The sequence below is a fragment of the Dermacentor variabilis genome, chromosome 1, assembly GCF_050947875.1.
Source record: "Dermacentor variabilis isolate Ectoservices chromosome 1, ASM5094787v1, whole genome shotgun sequence".
Taxonomy (NCBI): Eukaryota; Metazoa; Arthropoda; class Arachnida; order Ixodida; family Ixodidae; genus Dermacentor; species Dermacentor variabilis.
Window position 1 is genome coordinate 128,285,296 of NC_134568.1, and position 15,650 is coordinate 128,300,945.

The window sequence follows — 15,650 nt, forward strand, 5'->3', positions numbered from 1 at the left end:
CTCCGTTACAAAGACATACTCCGTCATTATACACGCATTCGTCGCACCCACGCCGCACCACCGCCGTCATTCTCGCGGGAGGAAGCAGTGGCATTACGCCAGTTACAAACCGCAACTTTTCTAAATCTTGTCTCTCTCAATAAATTATACCCACACTGTTATACAGATCGCTGCCCTGGCTGTGGCAGCTCGCCCACAATCTTCCACGTCACGATTGAGTGCACTGTAAACCTGTTTCCTCCCTTGCCAACTCTCCTTTACCCCCTACGCAACAAAGAGCTGTGGGACGATGCCCTCCGCGACGGACCTCCCGAGGTCCTCCGAGCCGTGACACAACGGGCTCGAAACATCGCTGGAATCATCTTAGGGACCCTGGACTGAGGGTTCCTCCCACACTGCTCTCGCCATTCAAATATTATTAATAAAGATGTTTTACTCTCTCTCTCTCTGCAGACATTTTTGTCTCTCCTGTATCCAGTGACACCACAATTAGCGACCTTCATTCTTTGACAAGTCACAGCACCATAACCACTTCCTACGGTCCAGCTTGCCAGATGGACGAGGCAGATTTCACTCTTGAGGAGCTGCGACACGCGCTGAGCCTCTCCAAACGCCGCACTGCTCCAGCGCAGATGGTGTGACGTACCAAGCATTGCGGAACGTTGATAAGAGTTTCCATGACCGTATATTGGACGAGTATAATGAAGTATGGAGAACCGGTGTAATCCCTGCTGAGTGGAAATCGTCCGTGGTAATACCAATTTTAAAGCCCGGGCGTCCTGCAAGGCACCTCAAGTCCTACCGACGCAACGTTAATAGACTAGCTTCAGTTGTAAAACTCCCCGCCCGCGCTCTTACAGCCGCTAGAATAGCAGCTTGGGCTTGTTGGTTTTCCATCCTGCTAGTAACAGCGCAAAATGTAGACAAGAGACGAGACAAGAAGACACCACAAGCGCTGGGGTGTCTTCTTGTATCGTCTCTTGTCTACATTTTGCGCTGTTACTAGCAGGCTTACAGCCGCTGTCGCCATTTCTGTGACAGCCGCCAGATGGTAGCGCCGTTCCATCGAGCTCCACTGCAGACGCCTCGCCACAGCCTTGAGCTCGTGCGGACGGGTAGTTTGCGCATGTTTCACGCTCGCTGGCGTTCTCCCTTGCCCGAATTAGTGATACCATGAGAAAGCGGTATCCACCTACAGCAATAAGATTTATCGGGTCAGTTGGTTCATACTGAAAGACGGGTAAACTGCACGAAAGGAAGAAACGCATACAGCGAAGCGCAGAAGCTGCGTTTCTAATGTCGCGTGTAGATCCTGTCGTCTTAACGTTTCGTGCAGTTTCTTAACGCTTCGCGCAATTTAGGCTCAGGAGTCTGAAGATCTGGCCAAAGTGCGTGATTGTAGGATGATCTTCACTCTCACAGAAGCTTCTCACCACGCCAAAGAAGCGCTACAAGAAGATGAGGTCAGTCTTTGAACACACAAGCCACAAAAAAAAAAAAAAATCGTCGGCTCTTCCCATCCGTGCAGATGGTTAACCAGCGAAGCTGAAACGTGCCGCCCCTGTGTTTATCACTGGGTTAATTCCGAGGGTTCATTACAGTATTTCTCAATAATGAGGTTACACACACAATTGGCTGCGACGGACAGAACGACGTCACTCACGGTATGCCCGCAGTCCACCGTTGTCGCTTGCGTTCGATGTCTCGAGTTTGCTCGGCGGCGTGGCTAGCAGCCTTCGCCCGCCATTTTCAGCTTGTGATTCTCAGAAATTAAATTTCTTGAAAATTAAATCTGTCCCTTACGTAAGACAATGAGTGGCCCATACTACCTTAAGCAATGGCTCATACCCCTGTAAACGCGGCCTCCCCATTACGACGACAGAAGAGAAGTGAAATTCTACGTTGGAATGATGAACGGCAACGCAGTCAGCTGTGGAAGACGACGACGAACGCGGGAGCAGTGGCACGTGCGCGTGCCGTGGATTTAGTTCCCAGTCGGAACGAGGAATCGCTCTGTTCCAATCCTTGGCGCTGAGCCGTGCTCCCGCATGGGTTGCAGAAAATAGCGCCAGCCTTTTCTCCTTCCCCACAAGAACCACTTCTCTCTCTCTTCCACTCCGAGCGAAGCGTCGCATTGCTGGGAGCACAGAAAAAGTGGCGCGTCGAACTGTCGACATCGTTCCGATAGCCGCCTATGCAGCCAGGTAGGCAGCACGTCGACATCGCCTCCTGATATTCTTAACAAACTCGGCGAAGGCTACAGTTTCGCGGATGACATGCTTGCTGAAATTCGCCGTCAACAACGAATACAGAACACACCAACGCTGCACCGCGTGCTTAGTCCGGCCCGCCCGCGTAGCCGACTAGTGAGGAAGTGAAGCTGGGCTAGGATGCCTCGATGCGCGCCCGCGCTCCGTTTGCGGGCGCACATCGAGGCACCCTAAGCTAGGCGCGACTGCAGCGCCACGAAGGCGCGGGCGGGTGGCGGTTCCGCGCAACGGCGCCGAGTTTGAGAACTGAAGCTAGTCTAGTAACGTTGTACCGACCAATATCCCTAACTTCAAATGTCATCAAGTTAATGGAGCGAATGGTCTTGTTTCGCTGAGATGTCAGGCTAGAAGAGCTGAATTTTTTCCCTGATGTCATGAGTGGCTTTCGTCGCCGCCGTTCGGCTCTGGACAGCATATCAGACCTTGTCTCAGCACTCGAATTTGCTAAAGAAAACAAGCATTCCACCTACATGCTCTTCCTATACATACTATCGATTCAGTTCCGCATAAGGTGATTATTTTCGCTCTTGCAACCGCGGGAATTTCGGGTCGTCTGCTCCAATTTGTGCATAATTTCCTATCGGAGCGCCGGATGAAAGTGCGTGTCGGAGGAGTAACTAGTGAATGCCGAAATGTGAAGTGCGGTGTTCCACAGGGCAGCGTATTATCGCCGCTTTTGTTTAACGCGGTACTCGCCACGCTTCCAAGTCGTTTGCCTCGAGACACTGACTTCCCTGTGAGCATAGCTGCCTACGCAGATGACATTGCTCTGTGGATAAGCGGCCCTTCGCACCGTGGTCCGCGGCTTCGTACAAGCTTGCAAAGAGCTCTCAACGCTACTTCGGAGTACTTGGGTGAAGTTGGCTTGCTCATATCACCTGCTAAGTCGGCTGCAATAGCATATCGCCCTAAACAACGCGCTCGTCGAACAATGAGCCGACTGTATCTTAACGAAACGCCTATAAACTGGGTGCGACAACACCGTTATTTGGGGCTAATTGTGGATGATCGCATCTCTTGGCGTCCTTCCATTAAATGTGTACGACGCAAATCGCACTCCCTCCTTAAGTATGTGGCCGCCTTGGCTGCTAGAGGTGCTGGCTGCGACCAAACAACGGCTCTCCAGGTGTACCAGTCATCTGTACTCTCAGGCATGCTGTACGCATTACCAATTTTGAACATACCACCTAGCTTGATGGTCCAACTGGAGCGAGATCATCGCGTTGCCCTTCGACTAATGCTTGGATTACCTCGTGAGGCGCAATCTATTGCATTACTTACTGAAGTGCATCAGTTACCCCTGAGGCTACAAGCAGATGAGAGAGCTCTGTATCATATTGAATGTCTGCACCGCGCATCGAATGGTCAATCGCTCCTTGATCGTCTCATTCACCGCCCGTTATCTCGCATGGGAAAAATGGCGGCATTATTTATGGATATCACTACCATTTCTGAACATGCTGCTTCAGATACGTCTCCGCCTCCAAAAGGTATCACGAAACACGTATTCCCCATTTACCTCACAATCCCTGACATGCACAAAAAGTCCAATATGGCTGTTTCGGCCATATTCCAATTGGCTCAGTCTCACTTGTTCGAAAAGTTTCCAGATTATCTTCAAGTTTTCACAGAAGCATCTGTACACAACGACGGTCAAGGCGCCTCTGCAGCTTTTTTCTGCCCTTCAACTCAAGTACGACTCATCTTTCAAATACCTCATCCAACTTCGTCAACAACTGCGGAACTAGCAGCGATTAATGTTGCACTGAAATACGTGCAAGAGGATTTAATTACATCGAAATTTGTCATCTTTACGGACTCCCGTGCTGCCCTTGGCAGGTTACAACGCAGTGAGCTTGATTGTCCACTTGTGCGCAGCATTGCTGACTCTGCGAGCAAAATTACATCACGTGGGGTATCTCTCGTTGCTCAATGGATACCTTCACACGTAGGAATCGCCGGAAATGAAGAGGCTGATCGGCTCGCTTCAAGTGGCGCTCATAACAACTGTGACTGCCCAGAAATATTGTGCAAGCTTGATGACGCTCGTCTGCTAATTCATCGCCACCTACTCAAGCAGCATCCAGATCAGCGCGTAGCAAATGGAACGTTTCCGCTCCGTGTTCGTGGTCGAGGGCTGCCTCGTCGCGCTAGAGCACAACTGCTCAAGCTGAGGGTTGGTTGCGTGAACGTGCACGAACGTTTATACAGACAAGGGCGTGTGGCAAGCCCATTGTGTACGTCTTGTGGCTGCTACGAGACACTTGAGCACCTTATATTTGAGTGTCGCGCTTTCAGTGCGCAGCGCATGTCGCTAGTGAGAAACTATCATCTCCTTGGCCTGCGGTGTGCGATACTCGAGGAATGTTTATACCCCAGTGGTTGTGCATCTAAACGTGATCAGGCCCATCGTGCCCTACTAACCTTTCTAGAGTTAACTAACTTAGGTTCCCGTTTGTAGCGTGTACATTCAACATTCTGTAGTAGCGTGACCTTCAGTGACCGGCCCTACTGTGTGTGATCAGTACTGTACCCTAACGCTTCTTCCTTCGAAGATGGGAGGTGGCCGGTTCAAACACCTTGTAGTGTATGTTGTGAACCGACTACCGGTGAAACGGTGATTAGGTGCAGCTGTACTTGGCGTCTCATCGTGGAGAGCACAATTAGCCGCATAGCGAACTAGCCATGGATGTGGTTGATAATGGTGGAGGCTGTCCGACGCGGCGTCACTTTAATTCCGGCTGCAGAGTCGAAACTCGGCAGAACAACGTGCGTAGTGTACTGTGTTCTACTTTAGACTTTAGATTTCTCCTGTTGCTCTTCCTTTCCTCTTTCCTCTTCCCTCCTTCCTATCTTCCATTTCTGTGTTGCTGTCACATCCCTTCAGAAGAGTAGGCAGGCGTTGTGCCCCTTCCGGTGGCAGTTGCCAGCCTGCTCCTCGCCACCCTTTCCTGTTAACTGTGTATATGTGTATATGTGTTCAAAACAAAAAATAATAATAAAGCTTACATTTGGAAATGCGGTTGTTTGCTTGATTTAACGAGTGCAATTAGGGCTAGGTTTAAACCAAAAGTCAGTGGGACGCCTCGCATTGGGCGCTCATGGGTAGACCACAAATGAAGCTGTGCAGGTTTATATGGGGTGGGCAAGTTTTCAAGGGGGGTGGGGAAGCTTAGAGTAAAAATGATTTTGAAGAACGAGTGAGGAATATCAAAGAAAGTAAATGGGTTACGAGAGTGTTGAGGTATTTGTACAAGAAAAACATTGACTCACAGTGGAGGAAACGAACTAGGAAGCTCACCAGCAAGTATGCGACCGGTAGGTAAGCCACATGACAACAAAAAATGTCAAACGCAAAGTCAAAGAGGCCGATACAATATAATGGGTGGAGGCAATGGGGAAAAAAAACCTACTATGAGTAACTACTCAAGAGGAAGAAACGAAATCAGGATTCCCTAGAACGCGTAGTCATAAAGCGAGGTACACCAAGGAAGAAGAAGCATGTGCTTGCTGCGGTAAAGCTAGGGAAACGATGGAGCATGTTTTATTATAATGTGAAGACATCTGCCTAAGGTTCGATTTAGGCTCCTCTTGCCTCCTTGAAGTCATTGGTTTCAGAGATAGCAGAGGGAAAGTAAACATGTCCTCCATAGAGCTTAGAAAGAGGCGACTGGAAGTTTGGTGGCTGAAAAGTAGTGAGACCACAAACAACGGAGGCCTACAAAAACAATGTTCCGAGTAGTGGTCCAGAAAGTTTGATGCTGGGAATTCTTTGTGTGCTTTTTTTTTCCAGAAGATAGGTAGGGCATAAGACAAAAACTAATAACAGCGTGATGGCGGAACCCACTACCGCGTTTCAAAGTCCACGCTCATAGCATCGGTCCGTCCGTCCGTCCGTCCATCCATCCATCCATCCATCCATCCATCCATCCATCCATCCATCCATCCATCCATCCATCCATCCATCCATCCGTCCGTCCATCCATCCATCCATCCATCCATCCATCCATCCATCCATCCATCCATCCATCCAGCAATGTATGCAATGGCAATGCGCAGGTGGCCTATACCCACAGCTAGCTTCTCTGTATCGATGCTTATCTGTCAGCTGCAACTGCCCTAGAAGTGCCATTTTCGCATCGCGACTTGACACCAGTGAGAAGGAAGCCGTACGGTATGTCATGTAAGAAAAAATTCTAGTTAAAGCAAGGAATGCAGAAAATGTTAGACGCAACGATCGTCAAACCACCAAGGCCAGCTTTCGCATCAGCAATAGCGATTGTTCAAAGTGAAGATGGGTCGTTTCACATTTGCACATGTTAATGTTTCGTGAATCGACAGGCGGAGTTGTTCCCCTCTGCGATGCCTCGTCCAAACGACATTATCAGCGAGACAGGACCGTGCGCTGGGCTCTTGAGACTTGATTTATGCAAGGGATATTGCCAAATGCCGTTCGTGAAAGTAAAGAAGCATTTGACCACTTTTGTGGCACACTTAGAAATTTATTATTACAACAGGCACCCTTTTGGCTGGAAGGATTCTAGAGCTTGATTTCAGAAAATCATGAACGGAGTTTTGCAAAAGCATTTTAGGCCGTTTTTGTAATGTTTATATAGGTGACATTATAATATAATCGCAAATAACAGAAAAACAAACGCACTTCATTCAGGTTCTTGTCGTTCTCAGCCAAGCAAACTTGAAAATGAATAATTGAAAAAGTTAATTTTATAAAAGAAATGTTGTCTTCGCAAGAATGTTTGAGTTATTGTTTTTCTCAGTCTCGCCGGAAATTTCCAAGCACCTATACTCGACTATACCACGAGAGAAAGTGTTTGACTGTACAAATGATGAAAGGAGTGCCTTTTATGTGGCCAGAAGATTATGAGCAGGTACACAACGACCTGGTACGAATTATCTCGTCCAACCCGGTACTAAGGTCTTCCTGATTTCCCGCTATCATATGAACTTTGCGCAGAGGCCTCTGGCTACGGAAGCGGTGCTGTATTTTACCAGGTCGACTCCTGAGCTAAGGTTAACCTCAAGCTGACGGTCATCGGATATTACTTTTGCACGTTTGCCAAGACAAAGGAAAATTACCCAACCACAGAGCAGGAGGCAATCGTAGTCGTCATGGCATTGCGTTATTTGGGCATTTATTTAGAAGTCCGTCACCTCTAACTCGTTGACTGAAAATCAAGCACTGAGCCACCCTGTGAAATTAACCCAACCAAAATGCAGGTTTGCACGATGGACGGGATTCATCAATACTTGTTTGGCGTCTCCCAGCGGCCAGGAGAGGAGTTTCACGACTCAGATGCCATATCAAGCCTACATACATGAACAGAAAGCCCACTTCAATGTGAACTACACGAGACTTTTAGAGGGCACCGAAAATATACGGACGGCTTCGCGTTTCAGGGTCAAGCATACCCAGCATTGCAACGTTTTTATGGCAGCCCTGAATATGGCGGACATTATTGATTTTGGAAAACCTATTGGGAGGTGTCGAAAAGGTTTGCGTGGAATCACATGGAAGAAAACAATAAACAGTGTGGCAAAGAAATAACGCAATATATAGATCACAATGAAACAATATGGTCCTATAAGAACATTCTACTGTGCCATTTGAAGTCGTGCACCTATATTTTGATGAACTGCAAAAAAAAAAAAAACGAAACAAGGGACGTGTTAAATAGACACAATCATTCGTCATTGCCGTTGGTGAGTACAGGAGAATTCTGTCAGTAAAAACCCGGAAAGGAATTTGAAGAGATCTGCCGCCAATTAAAGATGTAGGTATTCAGGCTTTTCCAAAGTCCAAGTCAGGCAATAAAACCAAGTGCCAAAATGAAGTGAATGACACTTTGCTTTGGGCTAGGTGCTTTATTTGGAAAGCATAGGCCAAGAAGTGTGTAAGAAGCACAGATACAAAACGGACACGTAAAACAGGACGGGCGCAGGGCATATTGCGTGTTCGTGCTGTGTCCCTGTTTTTCAAGGGCTGCTCGGTCTAAACTTTCAGAGTGAATAACGGCCTACGAATTCTGGCCTATTATTCAAGCAGACCGCAAGGAGCGTTGGTTCCCCTTTAAACAAATGGAACTCTGATCTTGCAAGAAACTTCTGTGAAAGCGGCTAATACGAAACGTGCTGATGTGCAAGAGAGTTACACAGCATCCGGGAAGAACAGTTTTTAGGCCTTAGACCTCACGGCGTAGGCGTTCCGCCCGCCGACTGAGCAGCTAAGGTTCTTTAAGCGGCTAAATCCACATGAAATGGAGCGCTATTTTGGTGTAGCAGTAAAACAGAGGTCGCACGTGAGCAGCACGTTTTGAGCAAATTTATGAGCTGCAGCAGCGGGGAAAGTAATTCCGCAGAGCTTGGAGCCTTTCTGCGCAGAAACACAAAGGAACGAGCATTTTCCTTTGTGACCTACAGCCCCTGTTATGTATTTTCGTCTCCATTGTTCGTTCTTGAAGGATGCTAATTTTAACAGTGCAACAAACGTAAGTTTTGCATTTTAAAAGCGCTGCTATCGTCCAAATTAGAAGGTGCGCTGTAGACAATGATAATGATCATTTATAGTGCGATTGCCCTTGAAACGGAATGACGGCAAATAGTCACTTGGCCTTCGGGAGCTAATCAGGTTTTACTATATGGATTACAGCCTAGCATATTTCATATCTTTACTTTTTCCTGCTATGTTCCATATATGCGTATAAAAACCCGGCCCCAACTCTTCCCTGCTTTTTTTTCCACCAGCAATCTAAACGTCCCGTGCTTATCTCGCCCGCTGACCAATTAGCGCGCCCATCAGCTTAAAACACCAGCGCTTCTGTAAGGCGCACTTTCCGTACGGTTCTGGCTGGGTAAATATCTTGCCATTGTATTAAGACGTGCTGATGGCAGATCAGTACTGCGGAATTTCACAAGGTGGAGGAAGGTTGATGAAAGGAAAAATTGACGTCCAGCCGTACGTAGCGCGAAGCTACAAAGGACCAGAACGAATTTTTCTTCAACTACGAAGCTTTGTTAGTGAGAAACCCGCGTGAGTTTTCTTTGTAGCTTCCTGCTACATAAGGGTGGACGTCAGTTTTCCCTTTCATAAACTGTGCTGAATTCTCTGTGGACTTTTGCTGCAGCAGACACATCCCTCGTCCTGCGGCCAACATTTGTCCTCCAGCAGCCAGCTCGAGTCGCAAAAAGCAAGTCACTGCCTTGTGTGTTGGCGTACAAGCTTGTTTCTTGACTTCTTGCTTGCGGTTTCTTGAAAAACCTCTGTGGTTTTTTGTTTGTTTGTTTGTTTCCGTCCTTTGAAACCAATTTAACGTCGCTGTCTCTCTCGCTTCATTTATTAATATCTTCGGTTTTTCTATTTCCACTTTCGATTAACCTGTACTTGGAATCTAATCTTCTGCACTTCTTCTTCTATTCCGTGCCCAGGCTTTTGAGGTACAGATGCCTGTGCACTTCAGCAGCCCATTTCTTCTCACTAATGCCCCTCAGTCTTCTTCAAAACTAATTTTAGTTCGCTTCTGTGACTTAAGAAAAAGGCCCAACCAATTTCCCTCTGCGCTGTTTTGGTTGTGGTTTCCATGGGCCCCCAATGCCAATCGGCCTACGGTTCTTCGCTTGGGAAGCTTTAACACCCCCCCCCCCCCCCCACACACACCTCAGATTTGATGATTTTAAGCGCAGAATGGCTTTCGCGAATGCTTTCGCTGCATCACTACTGCCTTTTCCAATTTCCTCGCAACACCTCTTTTTAATGTAGGCCCCAAAATGCTCTATGTTTTCTTATAGCTACCTTTCGCTTTCCCTTCATCCTCAGCTGTCTTGGTGGGTGTTTGAGTAGCGTTTTCCTTCGTTCATGCATACACGAAGGTGTTTATATTGATTGACAGTGGATAAGACTAGCTGTTGAGTCGATACCAGCTCATTACTGGTATCTTCATAAAGGACATAATTCACTATTTTTCTATGCTAAAATCATAAGACAACACTTATCTCTTTATTTACACACACATTCACAAGCCTCTGTAAATATCCTGCATTGTTCGCTCTTAGCATGATGCCGTCTGCATACCGTACCATGTCACCCAAGGGCGCTTTGTGGCATCATTTGCCCGTTACAAATGTCGGGTAAATCGAAAACCAATTCACTATTTTCATTCGTCTTCATGTTCCCTTAACCTAGATCGTGCACAGCAATGAAAATATAGGCCATCCTTGTTTAACTCTTTCGTGAATTTCCAGCGGTTTTGTGCATTTTAGGCCTTCCCAAAGGATTTGTACTCGGGTTTCATTATAATCGACCCTATCGGCATCTACGCGCTCATGCTTGAGAATACCCTTTAGCAATGTCCTGTCTACGTAGTCGCAAGTTCCCTTAGTATCTAGAAACGCTATTCATAAGGAGCTACTATGAGCCATTGAGAGAGAAAGAGAGCTAGAGAGAGCTATATTAAAATTTAAGGTGCGCAATTTTCTATAAAGCCTGCAATTAAGCCACATATACAGAGCAACCTTTTTTCCCGCAAGTTACACAAATAGTACCCCCCCCCCCTCCACACACACATATATACCGATTTTCGCGCAATGTGATACTCACATGAGAGCGAAGAAGCATCCTACGAACGAATAACACCGCAGAAGGAGAAGGCAACGTGCATTTTACAATTATTCCTAAGCCTATAAATACCACACATACTTTTACCGTACTTTCCCCGCTCATCATTTCTACAAGCATAGCTCCATCACCCCCTCCCCCCTCCCCCAATTGCCCCACCGACACATGTACCAATTTTCGTGCAATGTGAAACTCACTGACACAGTTCGCCCATGACAGCGAAGAAATATCCGAAGAACGTATAATGCCACCGAAGGGGAAGACAACGTGCATTTAGCAATTATTCCTAAAACTCCTAAATACCACACACACTTTACACGTACTTCACCCTCTCATCATCTCTACAAACACAACTCCATTACTCCCCCCCGCCCCTCGACGAACACACACATATACTAATTTTCGCGCAATGTGAAACTCATTGACACATTAGTTCGTCCATGATAGCGAAGAAACATCCTACGAACGTATAACGCCGCTGTAGGGGAAGACAACGTGCAATTAGGAATTATTCCTAAAGCCTATAAACATCGCACATAGTTTATAATTTCTACAGATATAGCTTCGAATGCTCAAAAAAAATATCGCTGACGATTACGATACTCCCTAACGCGAAATTTGAGCGCAGTTCTATACGTGTTTTCATTTCTCGATATATTCGCTGGCCGCGGACAATCTGTCTCGTGCGGCACGATCGAAACGGAGCAAAGTCCGGCGCGTCTGCCTCGTTAATCGGGAGATCGCGAGAGGCAGCGAGCAGGTGACGCGTGGGTACGATTCACAGCAGCCGCTGTAGACAGACCTCCGCTGATGCACCGTTTTATTTAAATACAGATGACGCGAGCTACTCTGACGCAACATCGTAGCCATCGTCGCAGCCCGTCTTGCGCGGCACTACGCTTTTCTTCACCCGCTTTCGTTCCACCAATGACGAGAGTGGCCCCTAGTCATGGGGTAGTCGTGCCACCAGTGTCAGCGGCGACAAGACCCGAGGGAGCGTCACTTGTAGCCGCTCGCCATCGCCCCTTGCAGCAGTGATCCCTGTCGCACATGCTCGTACTGCGGATTGACTTCAGCAGTAGGCGCCGCGGTCAAGCGTAGCCCTCCCTACCTCACTGCATCCTGCCCCCCCCCCCCCCCCCATCGGAAGCGCCGATGAGATGGCCCACACGGCTGCGGATACTATGCTATGTTTCGTCATGACGCGGTGGAGGTCTCTTCAGTGAGAAGTCGTGCGTATAACGCTTCAATAATCCACCCAGCCTAAACTTTCGCCGCGCATCACCCATAAAATAACCACAACGCTCAAAAAAACACGCAACAGCATTTATTTCTCCCAGGACACCGCAGAAATCTTGTACGTGCCGCTTTGCAACTCCTTTAAAGAGGGAGAAAATGAGTGTTTAGTCATCATCATCATCATCATCATCACCACCATCATCATCATCAGCAGCAGCAGCAGCAGCAGCAGCCGCCTGGTTACGTCCACTTCAGGGCAAAAGCCTCTCCCACACTTCTCCAACTACCCCGGTCATGCACTAATTGTGGCCATGTTGTCTCTGCAAACTTCTTAATCTCATCCGCCCACCTAACTTTCTGCCGCCCCCTGCTACGTTTCCCTTCCCTTGGAATCCAGTCCGTAATCCTTAATCACCATGGGTTATCTTCCCTCCTCATTACATGTCCTGCCCATGCCCCCATTTCTTTTTCTTGATTTCAACTAAGATGTCATTAACTCGCGTTTGTTCCCTCACCAAATCTGCTCTTTTCTTGTCCCTTAACGTTACACCCATCATTTGTCTTTCCATAGTGTTTAGTAACTTCCCCCAAGCCCCCTAACTAACCCATACACGTTAAACCTCACCCACACGTGACCCATAGCATGCTCTATATTACATCTTGATTTAAACTTGAGAGAGACAGATAGAGAGGGACAGAGAAAGTTTAATTAAAGCTGGAGAGGTTAGTCAAGCGATACGCTGGGTATGCTACGCCCGGTGTAATATAGGATGAGGGATGAAAGAGAGAGAGGGAGATTAAGCAAAAACACACCCACACACAAACTCGGTGCAACATTGAATTATTCAAGGACTCCGGGATAGCATGCCTACAACGCAGCGCTTGTAGTGGTGCTGACAACTTTGCTGCTAAACCAGCGTTCGCAGAGCACCAGGGAGAAGTGGTTAGAAGCACAGCACGATTGGACGAAGAAAAAGAAAGGAAATGACGCATACACGCGACGCAGCGCATTTTCCTTTTCGGTCCTCGTCAAATGGCGCCTAACTTTTAATAATGAATCCTAACCAACTAGCCCGCCAACGCGCTTTATCCAATGAGAAGACAATCCGGGCGAATAATTCGCACGAATAAGAGCGAGTACCCGGCATATTTACGAGCAACTACGCAGGTCGGTTACCTTCTTCGACCAGAGCAGCTGCCTTCGAACAAGTGACGCTTATGCAGGAGCCGTACACTGCAAGTAAACTGGGAACGTTGCTCCATGGGGCGGTTGCCTACAGGCCTAATTGAAGGGTAGCGCAAACACCTGTGCCACTTGTACGCACATGACTGAGTTGAGTTGACTTGGGTTTAACGATGTAACGTTGTAAAAACAACAAACTACAAAATTTAGCGCGGAGAGGTAAAAACATCTAATAGGTGCCTGCTCATCTGGGCTCGCACAGCTTTTCATTGCATGCGCTCACGACTATTCTCAAGCATCGTCGCACGCAGAGCTCCCAGAGCCAAGCGCAGCCCATATCGGGCATCGCTCGTAAGATTAGTATTTGCGAATGCTTTGCTTGCGTGCGAGAGGGTTGCCGGATAGAGACAATTTCGCTTTTACTTTTTATCTTCTTTTCTTTCCCGACAACGAAAGCGATTGTAAGCCTTGAAGCCTTGCATGGAGCATTTGTGAAGCTCGCGCCTTTCAAGATTGCATTCGATTCTGCATCTCTCGGCACGTCAAGGCTGGCTGTTTTGAGTCTGTGAGAAGGCTGCGGATAGGGTAGCCGGCCTGTTAACATTTCCTGTAAGGGTGACAGAGAGAGGGGAAAAAAAAAGAGAAAAACAATGTTGATACAATTTCAATACCTTTGTAAGATGGAGGGTGCCGGCTGGGGAAGTCATTGCCACGCTTTTGTTATAGTGCACGCTGCGCGTCGTTGACTCGCGAGCGACGCAATCATTTTGTTGAGTGCATTACTAAGCTCTCGTTCCAGAAGGACTTCGGGACGTGAAACGCTACAATTTTATTCGACTGTTTTCAATCACTGAATAAACATTATGAAAACATCCGCTTGCGTTGAAGGTCCACGTTTAGCAAGCGTGACGGCTATATTTTGTAAACAACATCTGCCTTTTACGCGTGACAAGCCTTCTAGTTTCGTCTCCAGAAAAAGCGCCGCCGCAGTTGTTTCTTGCCAGCGTGCCAACCGTTTCATTTCATTTACGGTACACACTGAATTATGTCGCCATTCAGCGAAATCTGCTCGTGCCACACAGCTCCATTGGCACTGCATTCGACTCACACTCAGTTTCTTCCTTTAATGCAACTCAGAACTCAGTTCGGAAAGAGAGAAAAAGGGCATGTTACATTGACAGTAGTTTTGCGCAGCCCGTACTTATTCTAGAGCTTCCTGCGCGTATCCCCTATATCTGTCTGTCTGTCTGTCTGTCTGCAAGAAAGAAAAAAAACAACCAACGAAAAAGTTGCATAATGTTGCAGGAAACATGGGATTCTACAGTATAAGGACCGATGATCTCAACTGAAAGCTGCTGGCGAGTTGAGAATGGCAGAGCGTGGACGCCCGCTATACGAGCGTGATAAGCTGGGCCTGTATTTGGGGGGGGGGGGGGGGGGGACGAGTTTTACATTTGAGAAAGCTGCCGCGTGGACGCATTGTGTCCCGTTTTCCCAGACATAGTCTTTGTGAGCGTGTTACCACTATTTTTCCGTATCGGGTATGTCTGTGCTGCCCAAAAAATGTGGGTCGCTATGAGCTGATGGGTATGAGCCCTCGGGGACGCTGGTCGCCGTGATGCTGAGAATCGGTATATATATATATATATATATATATATATATATATATATATATATATAACCAATTGAATAACTATTAGAACAGAGGACCCCTAGCACAGAAGTCCGACGCTCTAACCATTAGACCATGGGCGCATGTCCCATCAAGCGCAATCGAACATCCTTAAACGTTTTCCCTGTGCTATCCAGTGCGTTGACACACTTAGCACGTTTTATTGCAATATGAATTATATGAACACGCCATGCGATCTGTCGCCGTAGTCGATAATGACACATACAAATACTGACTTATTTAGTTTTATTACATTCCGTGGCAAACATTACCCGCATTATCTGTACACTTTCGATTTTCGTCAGAAGTTGAACGAATTTCAGCAGTAGAATGGTGGATTCATTGGTTTGGCTTTCCTTGGAAATGATGTGCGCCAAGGCAGATAATTATTCCGCAGTGACGTATTGGGAGTCAATTTCGTAGGTTCTCTAAAAAATAGTTTCCAAAATATATAAAAAAGTAAAACACTAGGTACAAATTGTCTGAGAAATGACTGCCTAACTTTTCTTTCCCTTTTTATCACAAAATGTACGCAATTAAGCTCAAGCTTCGTGATTTACGGACTGCATTGTTGTTAAACAAGCCGTGAGTATTATAAGAATTCTAATGTAGTTTTCAACTTCTTACCACTTCTAAATTTGTAGGCGTGCGTACACT